This window comes from Cupressus sempervirens, chromosome 10 (genome assembly GCF_028749045.1).
Source record: "Cupressus sempervirens isolate cs-2001-9-10 chromosome 10, ASM2874904v1, whole genome shotgun sequence".
Lineage (NCBI taxonomy): Eukaryota > Viridiplantae > Streptophyta > Pinopsida > Cupressales > Cupressaceae > Cupressus > Cupressus sempervirens.
In genome coordinates, this window is record NC_143127.1 from 623,774,898 (window position 1) to 623,791,620 (window position 16,723).

A 16,723-nucleotide genomic window follows, 5' to 3' on the forward strand; every position below is an offset into this window, starting at 1 on the left:
GAATTTTTTTATTTGTACATCTGGACCTTGGATAACTAATTCAACCAACCCCCCCAATTATTCTAAAGAATTCTAATAGTCTTTCTAATCGTTTGAAGTTGCTTCCCTAAGATTGTGAGAATCCAATACTAGGCTTCCCAAATTTTCAACCAGTGGGAAACCTTAAGCCTTCATCTGATCTATTCATTCTTGGCCTACCTACTTGAATTGTCTTTCTTTTTGTAGCATTAGGAGTAAATTCATGTTCTCCACATTCGGGTCAAATTGACTCAGAGATGTTGTTCCAAGCATAGACCTTATGTATTTCACTAACTCCTTTTTTGAGGCTTTCAATATTTCCTTCTCTACTCTAGGATCTTCCAACTTATCCTTGATTTTCTCATTAGTTGACTTCCACATGTTAACCATAGAGTCATGAGCTGGGATGCCAAGATCAATTATCCTAATATGGAAATCATCCTTTGAGAGCTCATGAAATCTGACCTCCTTCTATGGTTCAACAATCTCAACTAGCATGTGGCCAAGTGTTGAATCCATTGCAAGTGTAAAAATTGTCTTATGCTTATTTGTCTTCTTGGATGGTTGAGAGGAGGTGACTTGTGTGATAAATTACTTTGATGGGGTTGCATCCTCATATCTCCTCTTCTTCCTATCAATGGTCTCTTCGACCCAAGACTCCATAGAAAGCACATTGATAGCAAATTGTAATGTAGTGGGGGTCAAATAGATTTGTAAAGATTAATGGAAGTGGATTGCTCTAGGAAGAAACAAGGAAGGTAGGCTACCTTGGTTATGAAAAGGGCTGAAGTATCCCCTTGCTGAGATGCTTCGTTCCTAGCCATCCTTGGGGTTAGTATCGCTATCCAAATTGATGACTTGAACAAGGGAAGATGGCTTGGCCACTAATTTTTCTTATTCTTCCCCTTATGCTTGTCATCCTCACTCTCTCCAGTCTTCCTGATGTTCAAAAGAGGGCTAGGTCCATAGTTAGGGATGAGTAGCATATTCTTTTCTAGAGGCTAGTCTCCACCTTGGACAATGAACTATAATGGCCTTGCAGATGTTGATGTAGTGGTTGTAGTGGTTTTTGGTGTGGTTGACTGTGTTGCTCCGACTGATACTCCACCTATAGAACTAGTTCTTTTGGTCCTCTTCTTCCTTACTCAAGTCCACTCCACCCATTTTTTTCTTCTCTTGATTATCCCCTACATGAGAACCTCCATAGTGTCAATGTCTGGATTAGTAGGTGGGGTAGACAAAAATTTTGTGCCATTGATCTTTTCATACGATATGGGGTACATGTAGGCTCCATCATCTACAAGGTTAGAAACATTAACAAAATCATTATATAATTTTATCTCTTCAATGGTTAGCTGTGACCAAAATCTCTCTCGAGTTAGGTACTCATTGAGACACTCAAAATAGAAGTCTTCAATATTTGGAACATGCTTGTAGACATATCCCAACTTTAAATGATCCCTAACAAAGTTTACCAAATTATATTGAGGTCTAAGTACCTCATAGTCTAACAACTTAATCTTTCTCTCAAAGATCTTTACCAAATTTTGAGCATCTAATCTAGAGGCACGTGAATATGCGCCAACCATTATAGGGAAGTGTAACGTCCCGACTATTAGGGTTGATTTGAAATACTAATACCTTCAAAATAAATGTTAGGTTTAAATACTAACAAGTATAGATATATTATTCTTGTCATAGTTTTGGCCATTATCTCATTCTCATCTACCCATTTATACAAGGGTACTCATCTCTCTCACTAATATGATAGCCATTTATACGAGGATCCCACTTCATGCATTGGCACTATAAGATTCCATCAATCCCATCTTAGCCATTTATATAAAGATGACTCCAGACTCTATACTGGCACGAAGACATTTATATAGGCGAGCAATGTCTTTATACTAGCACTATGGGTTCTTAATCATTTTATAAGAAATATATGTACTAAATAATTAATTAACTTATACTCATAAATATAAATAAATTCATAAACATAATTAAATAAATATAATATATAAACATACCTTTCTTACCTTCTTCTTTTCTTGGTCTATGTGGCTCTATCCTTAGTCGGCCCTTCAATGAATTATTCCTTCTAGATTATCTCAACTCTATATTTACTTTCCAAAACACTTCATTTTCTAATTATAAGGAAAGGAAAAAATATAACTTTTCATTTCTTCTTTTCCAAGAGTCACAATCTTTCATAATACAAATCCTTTGAAAAGCCATGACACTTCATAGTTATAACCCTTTTGAAAAGTCACAACACTTCATAACTAAAATCCTTTAAAAAAATCCCAATACTTTATAATCAAAATATTTTTGAAGAGTCACAACTGTTCATAATTATGACCCTTTCAAAAGGTTTTCATCCTTTCAATATCATTGATACCTTTTCAAAAAGTCACTTATTTCCTTCATATTACTTTCCTCTTCCAATTTCCATTTTTGAACTCCTCTCCTCTTCTCTTCCTTTTTTTTTCCTCTCTAAAATAAACTCTCCTCCCTTTTATATCTTAATTTTAAGGATTCATGTCTATTTGTTAAGCATCTCTTGACTTTTCATTAGATTTAGTTAATTTATATTATTCTATGTTATATTATTGTTGGTACCCATTATGGACACAGTTTTAAAACTTATAATTTATACTTTTGAACCGTTTTGAACTAAGGTTCAAAGTAGTTCAAAGTAGTTCAAAGTGGTTTGAAGTGGTTCAATTTGTTCAAACTGGGGTTCAATGTGGCTTCTTCCATGTTTAGAAAAGTTCATGTGGAGTTTTGAACCTCTTTGAACTAAGATTTAGAGTAGTTCAAAGCAGTTCAAGGTGGTTTAGAATAGTTCAAAGCAGTTCAAGTTAGTTCAAAATAGTTCAAAGTGGTTTGACTTGATGGGAACAGGTTCAGTGTTTCTTTTTTTTGAAAGGGTCTATTTTGTAGGTTCATCTGGTTATCAATGTTGAAGTTCAACTTCTAGTTTCCAATCCGAGTTCAAGTTCAATGGTCTAAAGACTCGGCTTCTACAGATTTAATTTGCAAATCCAGAAGATTAGCATCTTGAAGTTCAAAACCAATTTAGTTCAAAGCCACATTCATTGTTTTAGAAGTGCAAGTCTTGACTATGCCATACAAAATAATGATAAAGAGACTAGTAATTTGAAGATGGTTGGAATTCATTATAAATCCAACAAATTGATACGAGCAAACATGAAAAGTATAAGACTCTTGTTGTCAACTTTATAATTCTGATTTTCTGACAATCATATAGACCCTCAAACAGTGACCTGTAACTTTTGACTCAAAAGTTATTTTCAAAATAGCTTTAGTGAGAATGTGGAAAACTAGGATTGTGACAACATATCCAAAATTCAGAAAGATCCAATGGTGCAATAATTAGTTATGCCCCTCTCAATCAAACCTATTTTTACTGTTAGAATTATTTCTAATCCACCCAACATCTTGAATATTTTGTTTAAAACTAGATCATTCAAATGCCAGGTGGCATATGAAAACTCCCTCACATAATGCTGATCTATGAAAGGTGTCATGGTCTAAAGATTTAGATTCTACAAGTATTCCTAATGTTATCTTTATAAAGACAATTTTAAAACAAACATCGGGTCTAAGGAAGTGATAATAAAGAATAGCTTCCAAAATCTAAAGAAGAATTAGTTTTAATAACTAAAAAATTACGAGGAAGGGAAGGAGAGACAGATTTTGAAAAGAATCAGCTATGTTAGGAACCAAAGAAGAGAAGGAGGCTTATGTATTGAGGATTTTCTCATTACATGGGGTTCCACTTTTCTTTCCCAAGGGCAGACTTTGTGCTATAGGGAAATTTTGGCTAGGAATAACAGAGATAACAAAGAGGCATGGGAATGATTTTCTAAATTTCATTATAAGGAAAGGGAGTGCTAGTAAAATGTTTTTTTTTTTAGGAGTTTATGTCTAATCAGTTTGGTTCTCTGTAATTGTAACTAAGCATTAAAGGAATAGAGAGAAATGCTATCAAAAACATTGTGTTCTAGCATTGTTCTTCAGATTAAACAATATTTTGCTTTTTCTTATCGTATTCGATATTTCTTTGTTAATGGCCTTTGTTACCATGAAAAATTTTGATTTTTCATGTGACTATACTCTTGGAAGTCATCTATAATTTAATCACCATTTTCTTGTAATGGAAGGAATTAGAGAGATTGACTTTACACGATCTTTCTGCTTCTGTCTGTTTTCTCTCTCTTTGTCCCATTTTGTTAGTTTAACATCAACATCTATGTCATAGCTATGCGTAGGTGTCAAAATACCTTTCATTCTTTCTGGTTAAAAGCATCCATATTCAAATTCATTGCAAATCATTTACATGAAGTTGTACCTGATAAAATTTAGAGGGCGCTTACACTCTTTCAATGGTGAAGTGACCCAATTGTTAGTGCTGATTAGTCTTCTTACTTGGGTATTTAGAGTTATATTTGCATGTATTTTCTTAGAGGATAATCTGTTCACTAACAATTATTTATTTACTTACTTATTTGTGTTTATTTTATTTATTATTAAATTCTATTTAGAGAGTTAACATACTTTATAAGGACAAACACAACCAAGTTGATGCTCCCACAAAGGTGTGGAAGGAAAAAGCTATAGAAGGAAAGGCCCAGGGGGGAGAAGCTAATGGAGAAAGTTTCAAGGGAGATCCCCCAATGGGACATAACACTTTGGAAGGAAATAAAGGTTCTAAGGAGGCATGAAAAAAGACCAACAGTGTCTTGATTGATATAGTGCCAAGTCCTATAATCACTTCACAGAAGAATGGAGGGATGGATGTGGCTGATATTACTGCAAGTGTAGGAAAGAATTCCATTGAGGAAACCACAAAGATGGATACCACTTATGCCTCTTATGTTCTAGAAGCTCGGGAAGGGCCTTTTGTTGAGGAGCTAAGACATTCACAAGAATCCAACTTTAGTGCAAACAAAGGGGTCTCCCCTACAACGATCAACTGATTCCTTGAAAGGGTCTTGGCCACCACTCCTAGCCACCTTTCCCAGTTGGAGGACCTCCTTGATAGCTGCAAGGAAGCCAATGAAGCTCCATGGACATCAGTCAAGAATAAGAAAAAGAAAAATAGTAGGGATCCTTCGCTAGTCTTGCTTGCAACCACTAGAAATAGGGTGAAAGCTTATATTGGATGCATATCTGGTACCCCAAGGAGGAAAAACAAGAATCAAATTAGATTGTAAGAAACAAGGAGAAATATTCTGTATGGGACCCAAAGAACCATCCAAGAATCTTGCAGCCAAAATAAAGCATGAAGATAATTTCCTAGAATATTTGTGGACACAATGGAATCCACAAACATCAAATTGTTAGGAATATGATTAGGGATCATAGGCCAGATTTATTTTAATACAAGAAACTAAAATGAAGAAGGAGAAAATTGATAAGATTTCCTTTGGTAAAGGAATGAGGAAAATGGCTACTAACTCGAATGGTGCTTCAGGTGGTCTGCTAATAATATAGAAGGAATCCTTTGCAGCCAACATCATCTATGACAAGGGTAATATTTTGCGTATGAAATTTTTGGAATTTTTTTTTTGATTTGGTTGCCTAGATGGGTGATTTTAAGGGCATTGTTATGGGGAATTTCAATACCCCTCTCTTGGCTTCTAAAAAGTTAGGAGGGTCACCACCTGATGTGGATAGCAAGCAACATTTAGATGACTTGATAAGGGATTTGGCCCTTCTAGATGTTGATCTCGAGGGATGCAAATATACCGAGTCCAACAAGAGAATTGGTTAGGAGTGCATCTAGGTGAGATTGGATAGAGCCCTTATTACTTTGGATTGGATGAGTCAATTTTAGTGCCAGTTTCATCTTTGGTGAGGCTTGGTTCGGACCATTCTCTTATCTCTCTTATTCTTGACAGAGTCAATAGAAATAAGGTTTTTCCATTTAGATTTGAGAAGATGTGGTCAGCGCATCCTAGCCTATATGAAAAAATCAAGGAGTGGTGGGATATTGAGGTTGATGGCACAGCCATGTGCAAGGTTGCTAAGAAACTCAGATTCATTAAGTTAGAAATTCAAAAATGGAACAAATTGGACTTTGGCAATATATTCCATGATAAAGAGAGGATTTTGGAGAAACTTGTTTAGGTGCAGGAAGAGATCTAGACCTGGGGTTATGATGATATTAAGATGAATACTAAGAAGGAAATCCTTGCTAATCTTCACAACATAGTGGGTAAAGAGGAAATGTTTTCGAGGCAGAGCTCTAGGTAGGTCTGGCTCAAGGAAGAGCACAAAAACTCTAGATTCTTCCACTTGTCTACTATGAAACACAGGGCTACCAATAGAATTTGTGAGATTAAAAAAGGAAATGACACTGTCAAGGAAGATAATGAGATAGTGGAGGAGGCTATCAGGTACTTCTCTTCTATCCTCACTAAAGATCTTAACTTGGATGTTGAGGACCAAAATGTTATTCTGAACACCATTCCTAATGTTATTAGTGATGCTTAGAATTGGGCCTTAGTGGCTATACCAAACCTTGAAGAAGTTAAAGAGGAAGTTTTTTCTCTATTGGCTGAGAAGGCCCCTGGCCCTAATGGTTTCCCTACCTTTTTATTCTAGATGTTTTGGGAAATTATTCAATTTGATCTTGTCAAAGTTGTTCAGGAGTTTTTTGGTGCGAAGAACCTGCTAAAAGAAATCAATGCCACTTTTTTTTGTTTTGATACCTAAAGTTATTGGTGTTGATTCTTTTGGCTATTTCAAACCAATTAGCCTTTGCAATTCTTTCTACAACATCTTTGCAAAAGTCTTAACTAATAGAATTATCAAATTACTCCCAGAGATTATTGCACCTCAACAATCGGGTTTTATCCCTTGCAAACAAATTTTGGACTCCATCATTGAGGTTCACAAAGTTATTCATTCCCTTGAAGTTGGAAAACATGAGGTTTTTCTACTCAAACTTGATCTATCTAAGGCCTATGACATGGTGGATTGGGGGTTTTTGGACAGAATCCTTGAAGCTATTGGTTTCAATGCTAGAGTGTGAATGATTATTTCCCAATTGGTTTCCACCCCTTCCTTTGCAGTCATGGTTAATGGGACCCCCTCTGACCTCTTCAAATCCTCTAGGAGTCTTTGTCATGGGGATCCTCTATCACCTATCCTCTTCATCATCCTAGCTGAAGGTTTGGGTAGGCTCATTCATTCTAAAAGGAGTAGAGGGAATTTGGTGGGCCTGAAACCTTCTTCTAGCCCCTTGATTTTCACTCACTAGCAATTCATGGATGATACCATTTTGGGAGGTGAGGCCTCAGTGAGAGACACTAGGTCTATGAAATGCATCCTCAATACTTACTCCAAGGCCTCTGGGCAGCTCATCAACTGGGACAAGAGTTTGGTATTTTTCTTCAGTACCCCTTTAGACAGATAGAAGAAAATTGTTGGCATTTTGGGCTATTATATTGGGGCCCTCCCTTCCATCTATTTAGGCCTCCCTTTGGGGATTAAACCTCCTGATAGCTTCTGGGACAATCTAATTGACAAATTCAACAGGAAGCTGGCAGGATGGAAAGGCATCACTTTGAGTCAGGCTGGCAAAGTGTTGTTGATCAAGTCCACTTTGCAAAATTTACCCACTTATGCTTTTAGCCTCTTCTCTATCCCTTCTAAGGTGGCTGATCATTTGGAAGTTATTTAGAGGAATTTCATGTGGTCAAGCACTAATGAGAACAAGAAATACCCTGTGGTGGCCTAGGATAACATCTACAAATCTAAGAAGAAAGTGGGTCTTTGGATTAGAAAGCTGAAACAGTTCAGCTATGCTCTTCAAGCGAAATAGATTTGGAGACTATTTAATACAAGTGGTGAATGGAGAGATATTCTAAAGTTAAAACATGCTACAAATCTCAATCTCAAACAATTTATAAGCAGGGATCCTGACCCTAAAGGCTCTAATATTTGGAATAGCCTTCTAAGGATGAAGAGCTTAGCCTTTGAGAAAGCGAAATGGCTACTGGGTGATGGTGAGGATATTAATTTTTGGCATGATGACTGGCTCAGATCTAGATCTATTTGGGATATTAAGCCTTTTAACAGATGGGCTAATGCTTGTATTGAAAGATTTTGGAGCAGGGTGAGTGATATAGGTTTCATAATGATTGGATTGATCTGGCTGAGATGTCATAGGAGCTCAAGCCACTGATGGACTTGGTTAGGAATATTCCTTTTTCACATAACAAAGATTCCATCATCTGGGGGGAGACTGTGAATGGTACTTATACAGTGGCCTCTAGCTATGAGAGTTTGCAAAACCTTGGCCCGAGCCCTGTGTGGGCCAAATCCTAGTATCCAGGGCTAATCCCAAAAATTAACATTTTCTTCTAGATTATGCTCCAAAATAATATCCTTACAATGGGCAACCTCACCAAGAGGGGAAATATGATGCCCAACAAATCCATTTTATGAAAAAATCACTATGAAAGTGTTGAGCATATTTTTATCCACTGTCCTTACATCAGCACCATCTTGTCTCTTTTCCTATCTTTTTTCAACATGTCTTGGTGCTTCCCTTCCAACATTTTGGGTCTCTTTAAACAATGCAACCTTGGGATGTTGGGGAGCGACGCCATGGCTTTGTGGAACTGGACCTTACACCATGTGTGTTGGGGGGTTTGGAAAGAGCGAAACAACAAAATTTTCAAGGATAAGGAGACCAAGGTAGACATTTTTTTTCACAAATGCCTTAATTCCTTGATGGAAAACTACACTAAAATCAAAGGCCTAATCCCCCCTCCTAGTACAAAGAGCAGGGACAATAACAAGAGGGATGGATGGAGACAGTCTCCTCCGCCTTAGGGATGGCATAAGGCTAATTTTAATGGGGTGGCCAGAGGTAACTTGGGAAAGGTTGGGGTGGGAGGAATCATCAAAAATTCTTTTGGTATAAGGATTTTTGTGGTTGCAACCCCCCTTGGAATACAAACTAATCATTATGTGAAGGCTATAGCAACTCACTAGACTATTAAATTGGCAGGAGAAATGGGAGCGAAATGTCTCTGGTTGGAAGGAGACTCAAAAAATATTATTGATTATTTAAATGAGAAGAATAAGCCAACTTGGATGACTACAAATATCATTAATGACTGCATCCAACATCTCAAGACCTTTGAAAAGACCTATGTGGCACATGAGTATTGAGAAACTAATCAAGTGGTGGACAAGCTGGCTAACTAGGCAGTCAAGTACATTGAAGTGGCCATGTGGATAGATGGCTATAATATCCCATCAAAAATTAATGAGTTAATTGAAAGGGAAAGGATCCTAGCTAGATTTGGTATCATAAAAAGTTTGTCTTGATTGTTAATAAGTTACGGGAAGTAGTCAAAAATATGATGTGTAGATTTATTATGATTGTTAGTGTTTTATGGAGAATGTGCAAAATTATGATGTGGAAGAATGATAGCACTTGTACTTTGCACATCAACAATTTATATCAACTTATTTCAAGGACTAATCTTGGGTAGAAAATTCACAAAGCGGATAAGGTCTAAGAAAATGAGGAGCACCAAAGTTTTTTTGAACTTGAAGGGTTTGATACTGGTTATAGAGCTTGCACAGAGGAGGACAACATGGTGGGAGAAAGACATAGGAGGGAACCAAAGGATGAAGCCCAAAAGTGGTGAAGGCGTTCCAAAGTGTGGAACATTTTGAAAAATGGGAAAATCACAAATTTCATTGAAAGACTCCATGGTTGGAAACCTTCCATTACCAAGATTATGGTAAAGAGTTGGAATAAGGGAATAGTTAAATTGATGGGGTGGACTTCACAGTGATGGAGGATGTCATATTCATTATTTCAGGCATTCCCATTGTGGGAAAGAAATTCTACAGAGACAGGAAAATTTCAAGGCAAGTGGTGGTGGAATTCATAAAGGATCAAGAGGAAAAAAAGGCACTGGTGAAGAAAGGAGTGCATATCTTCTGAGCTCCATCAAGCCATTATGGAGGTTTGTGTTGTGAGTCATCATCAAATATATCTCCCTCGATACCAAATTTGACCGCCTTTACACCCACCACTTTGTGTTACTTAAGCACTTCAAGTATGGGGCAAAAAACTCTATTTCCCTTCGACATGTACTCTTCTATGAATGAGATCATTAGTGATTATCAAGAGAAGCATACTAGGAATCCGGTGCTCCATGAGGGGCTTTTAGTGTTAATCTATGAATTCTTTAAGGCTATATTATCTCAACTCTATATTTATTTTCCAAAACTCTTCATTTTCTAATTATAAGGAAAGGAAAATTTGTACTTTTTTATTTCTTCTTTTCCAAGAGTCACAACCTTTCATAATACAAATCCTTTGAAAAGTCACAACACTTCATAGTTATAACCCTTTTGAAAAGTCACAACACTTCATTACTAAAATCCTTTGGAAAACTCCCAATACTTTATAATCAAAATATTTTTGAAGAGTCACAACTACTCATAATTATGACCTTTTCAAAAGGTTCGCATCATTTCAATATCATTGATACCTTTTTGCAAAGTCACTTATTTTCTTCCTATTACTTTCCTCTTCCATTTAGACTCTTCTATGAATGAGGTCATTAGTGATTATCAAGAGAAGCATACTAGGAATCTGGTGCTCCATGAGGGGCTTTTAGTGTTAATCTATGAATTCTTTAAGGCTATATTATCTCAACTCTATATTTACTTTCCAAAACTCTTCATTTTCTAATTATAAGGAAAGGAAAATTTGTACTTTTTCATTTCTTCTTTTCCAAGAGTCACAACCTTTCATAATACAAATCTTTTGAAAAGTCACAACACTTCATAGTTATAACCCTTTTGAAAAGTCACAACACTTCATAACTAAAATCCTTTGGAAAAGTCTCAATACTTTATAATCAAAATATTTTTGAAAAGTCACAACTACTCATAATTCTAACCCTTTCAAAAGGTTCGCATCCTTTCAATATCATTGATACCTTTTTAGAAAGTCACTTATTTTCTTCATATTACTTTCCTCTTCTATTTTCCCTTTTTGAGCTCCTCTCCTCCTCTATTCCTTTTTTTTCTCCCTCTCTAAAATAAACTCTCCTCCCTTTTATATCTTAATTTTAAGGATTCATGTCTATTTGTTAAACATCTCTTGACTTTTCATTAGATTTAGTTAATTTATATTATTCTATGTTATATTATTTATTTACTTACTTATTTGTGTTTATTTTATTTATTATTAAATTCTATTTAAAAAATTAACATATTTTCTACAATATTGTCTCTTGTATTTAATTTTATTTCTTTCTTTGCTCATTAAGATTTTATTATTATTTTAATTATTTAAAATATCATGCTAAATATTATTTTATTAATAATATAGATTAAATTATTATTATTTCTTTATTTTATATTTTAGTATTAGTTTTAATATAACCTTATTATTTATTTAATAACATTGTATTATCTAATTATTATTAAAATTCTATTGTAAAATGGGGATATGATAGTCCACCCTTCCTCAAATTGCTTGTCCTCAAGCAATTAGATTATTTCTTTTGTTGAGTTGAAATATATATTTCGTTTAGTCCAAATTATTAGGTTTCTATCACGGATATGTTTGAATCATTTCTAATAATCATTAACTTTCTTCATTGGTCTTTTATATAAATTATTTTTTCTACCTCCTCTTTAACCCTACAGGATGGCAAGATTATGCTCTGATACCACTGTAATATCCCTGACTATTAGGGTTTATTTGAAATACTAATACCTTCAAAATAAAATTTAGGTTTAAATACTAACAATTATAGATATATTATTCTTGCCATAGTTTTGGCCATTATATCATTCTCATCTAGCCATTTATACAAGGTTACTCATCTCTTGCACTAGCATGATAGCCATTTATATGAGGATCCTACTTCTTGCAATGGAACTATAAGATTCCATCAATCCCCATCTTAGCCATTTATACAAAGATGACTCCTAACTTTATACTGGCACAAACTCATTTATATAGGCGAGCAATGGCGTTATACTAGCACTATGGGTTCTTAATCATTTTGTAAGAAATATATGTACTAAATAATTAATTAACTTATATTCATAAATATAATACATAAACATACATTTCTTACCTTAGTCAACCCTTCAATGAATTATTCCTCCTAGATTATCCCAACTTTATATTTACTTTCCAAAACACTTCATTTTCTAATTATAAAGAAAGGAAAATATATACTTTTTCATTTCTTCTTTTCCAAGAGTCACAACCTTTCATAATACAAATCCTTTGAAAAGTCAAAACACTGCATAGTTATAACCTTTTTGAAAAATCACAACACTTCATAATTAAAATCCTTTGAAAAAGTCCCAATACTTTATATTCAAAATATTTTTGAAGAGTCACAAATGTTCATAATTATGACCCTTTCAAAAGGTTTGCATCCTTTCAATATCATTGATACCTTTTCATAAAGTCACTTATTTTCTTCATATTACTTTCCTCTTCCATTTTCCCTTTTTAAACTCTTCTCTTCTCTTCCTTTTTTTCCCTCTTTAAAATAAACTCTCCTCCCTTTTATATCTTAATTTTAAGGATTCATGTCTATTTGTTAAACATCTCTTGACTTTTCATTAGATTTAGTTAATTTACATTATTCTATGTTATATTATTCATTTACTTATTTATTTGTGTTTATTTTATTTATTATTAAATTCTATTTAGAAAGTTAACATACTTTCTACAATATTGCCTCTTGTATTTAATTTTATTTCTTTCTTTACTCATTAAAATTTTATTATTGTTTTAATTATTTAAAATATCATACTAAATATTATTTTATTAATAATATAGATTAAATAATTATTGTTTTCTTGTTTTATATTGTAGTATTAGTTTTAATATAACTTTATTATTTATTTAATAACATTGTATTATATAATTGTTATTAAAATTCTATCTTAAAATGGGGATATGATAGGAAGGGACTATCAACTATCTTCTTTACAGTAGAGCACAAGGTATTCACTTCTTGGATTTGTTGACTATGTCCTAGTCTTCAGGATACCTCGGCAACCTCTTAGGAAATCCATTATAAGCTCCTATTCGCAAATAGGAGAAACTTGAAAAATGGATGAAAGAGTAGCCGAATTAGCTTATGGTTGAAGTTACCTCTGGTGAGAATCTCCTTTCAAGGCATCCTTGCAATTATTGGCATAGCCTCATTGTGAAGGTATCATTGACAGCTAAGTACTCATAGCTTCTTTGCAGTTGCAAATATGGTTAAAATCCATCGACTTCAATGTGCTCATCATAATTTCGGATGCTAGGGAGGTCGGGCCACAAGTGGTGGGTTGTCAATGCATAGATCAAATAAGAGGAAATGTAGAATTTCTTGAATCCTCTAGCTGAATTCAACCACGAGGTGAGCTCATCACAGATGATTTATGGTTGGTCAATCTCCATACCCTTAGCACCTATTACTTGTATTAGGAAGAAGTGGTGCTCGATTAACTCCAAAATCTCCTCTTTTCCTTTCATTCTGAGGAGTGTGAGGATGTCCACAATCTCTCACTTTAGATTTGTGCCAAAATGGGTCCTTGGCATTTCGCTCTTCTTTGAGCGAGCAGTCTGGAACCATGTCCTCTACACGTCTTCCTGTCTGAGGGTCTTCTTTTCATTGAACATTGACGTGGAAGACCTGAAATGTACATCAAAATACTACTCCTTGATGGGAATGCCAAATGCGAACTACATCAATGCCTTGATGATTGATATGAGATTAGACTGGTCAAGAAACAAAATTTTCTTTATTTCCAGTTTGTACCGCTCTATGCATTCCTTCACTAACTCAGGTGTGTGATCTGCCATTGTAAAACTGACTGCTTCTATTAGTTTGCTCTCTTTAAGTTTCTAAGTGATTGGGTGAATAGGTTGAGAATTTACTCTCCTGTGAAGATCACCCAAATCATAGAATTTGAAGGAGGTGTCTATAAGCTCTTTTAACTCACACTCCAAGCCAATTAGCTTATTGTAACCAGCAGCTCTGATTGTCATTCACTATGATTGCATAGGAATCAATTCTTGATAAATAGTTGTTTAAATATACTTGAAGAAACCAATTGCATGCAATTCTGATGAAATAACTTTAGGAATTAGAACATTGGCACCACATGAATGCAATTAAGTTTGATCAACGATTATCATGACAAGATTTGCATTTAATTTCATGAGTAATAACTATTTAAACTTTCTATTCATTTGCACATAAAATACTAACTTCCCAAGAGTACTCTTACTTTACTTAAAGTAAATTGATATGACTAAGAATCACTTAACAATACAAATACTTTAGCTTTACGAGAAGTGCCTTACTTTGCTTCAGAATTCAAAATGTAAATATACTTAATGATGTTAACATATGAAGGAAAGAGAGAGAAACACTTATCTTTTTCGCAAACCTATTTTCCTTTTATTCGGAATCCTAGCACGAGGAGTAATCCTTTTGATAGCTTGTGCACTCTGTTCTTTCTCTTTCCACCTAAGGCTTTTATCACTGCATCTTCTTTATATCAGGCTCACATTTCCATCACTAACTTCTTCGAAAGTATCTTCTGAGCAACTCTGAAGGATATTTGTATTTTAGGGTAACTTGACTTTTGTTCTCAAAGCCCCAAAGAAGCAGCCCTTTTCATTGTCTTGGGGCAGAAAACCCCTCTCTCAACAATATTTCTTGGATTGAAGCACATCAAATAATATTCAACCTTTCACTTCATTCTAATAACCTCGATGCTAAAACTTGAGCATAACTTATTGGTTATGAGCCTTTAAATGTTTCTTTCAATATTGTGCTCACACTATTTGATCATTGGTGTTGAGCTCACACTATTTGATCATTGGGGTTGAGATTTGGCTTAAGTTCACACAGCTTCAGAAATAGAACTAAACAACTTCATTTCCATGAATGTGCAATAGAAAAACTATAGACCCATGTTCCCTCGTAGTACTTGATCTTATCTCCACAAATTTGAATGAGACTCACTCTGACTTCTATCTATAGCTTCGTAGGCCTTTGAGCGTTGGCAAAATTGTAATCATAACCTATTAATCACTGTCACAACTTGATCCCTTGGATTCACACTTGATGTAGTTCGATCAAGGGGAAAATCAGCTCGAAAGCTTAGAATCCATGGGACATGGAATGTTAGGGCAAGATAACAAATAAAGAGGTGTAAAAAAGCTCATTCCTCATCGGGAGGGTGCCATAACACATTCCAACCATGCCTAGATCACCTAGACCCTCTACACACCGAAAAAATAGGAAACCCGCTTAGGTGATGGGTAAAGGGAATGCAAAGGGAAACTAACAAACAAAGAAAGTAGAGTTCTTCGGGAAAGATGAGAAGTAAGTTACCTATGGGCACTTAGACACCACACTTGGACATACACTCATTTCCATACCAAAGACTTCAAGCTTTTAAAGGGGTAAGACTAAAACTTGGCAACACATTAGAACCCTACATCTCTTGTAACCCTAATCACATTTTAATATAACATGCATTCCATTACCATTTTCAAAATCATTCTATCCAAAATCTATTTTCCCCACATCATAACAATAATTCAATTCCTTTATCAATAATGTAAGAACAAAATTATCCAATTATCATTTTGAGGTGAATTAAAATAAGATAAGGTGCATAACCATACAAATCACTTATATTAGCTAATCACAATTGTATGTATAACTAATTTGATATAAATTTAGTGATCATCCATAGCATGAAACCCATCACATCTTATGCTATCATTCCCTATCAATGTAGTCCAAATCCATGAATCATTAATATTGTAACTTAGCATCTCATCACATAATATCCTCATTACACTACTCATCAATGACTCTCTTCTAACCTCAACATTAATATTCCATGAGAGAATTTATCATCCTAATACATATTTTACATATTCCATCTATAATTTTCTAATGTTTCTATCATGCCCAAGAGACCATATGTAATTAAACATCATTTAGGAAATTTAGCATTTGATTACCATTTCTATATTCATAACTCACACAAAGGACTAAATTAACATCATCTTAAGATATCTCCGACATGAAGTTACGTGTACATATAAATGACTTTACATCCAATTTACCTTATGGTCACTTCTTATAATTAAAGGAAAGAATATAATCTAATTATTACGTGACATCATAACTTAAATGTACAATCATGTTTCAAAAAGTCTACACAAATTTATAATATTTGTTGTATTTCAAAAATTAAAGATTTTTAAAAATAGTTAAAAAAAAGGTAACTTATAGAAAGGTAACGATAACATGTAAAGGATCTATGTTTACTTTTACATAGAACTTTGTTTAAAAAAAATACGCTAATTACTTATATAAACTTTAATTTCACTTTGAAAAAGTAACCAATCTTTATTATTTTGTTTGAGAAATACAATAAAATAGTATATATAAAAGTTACAATAAAAGTGGTGAGTGGTAAGTGGTAACCAATAACTGAAAATTCAAATATGTATAGGTAATCATTGTCCCCGGGCCCCCTCGCACTCAATTAATAATTTCCTTTTACCATTTCAACTTTAATGCCGCATGCCGAACATTACATTATTCCCTAACATCATATGGACATTATTAAAATCATAATG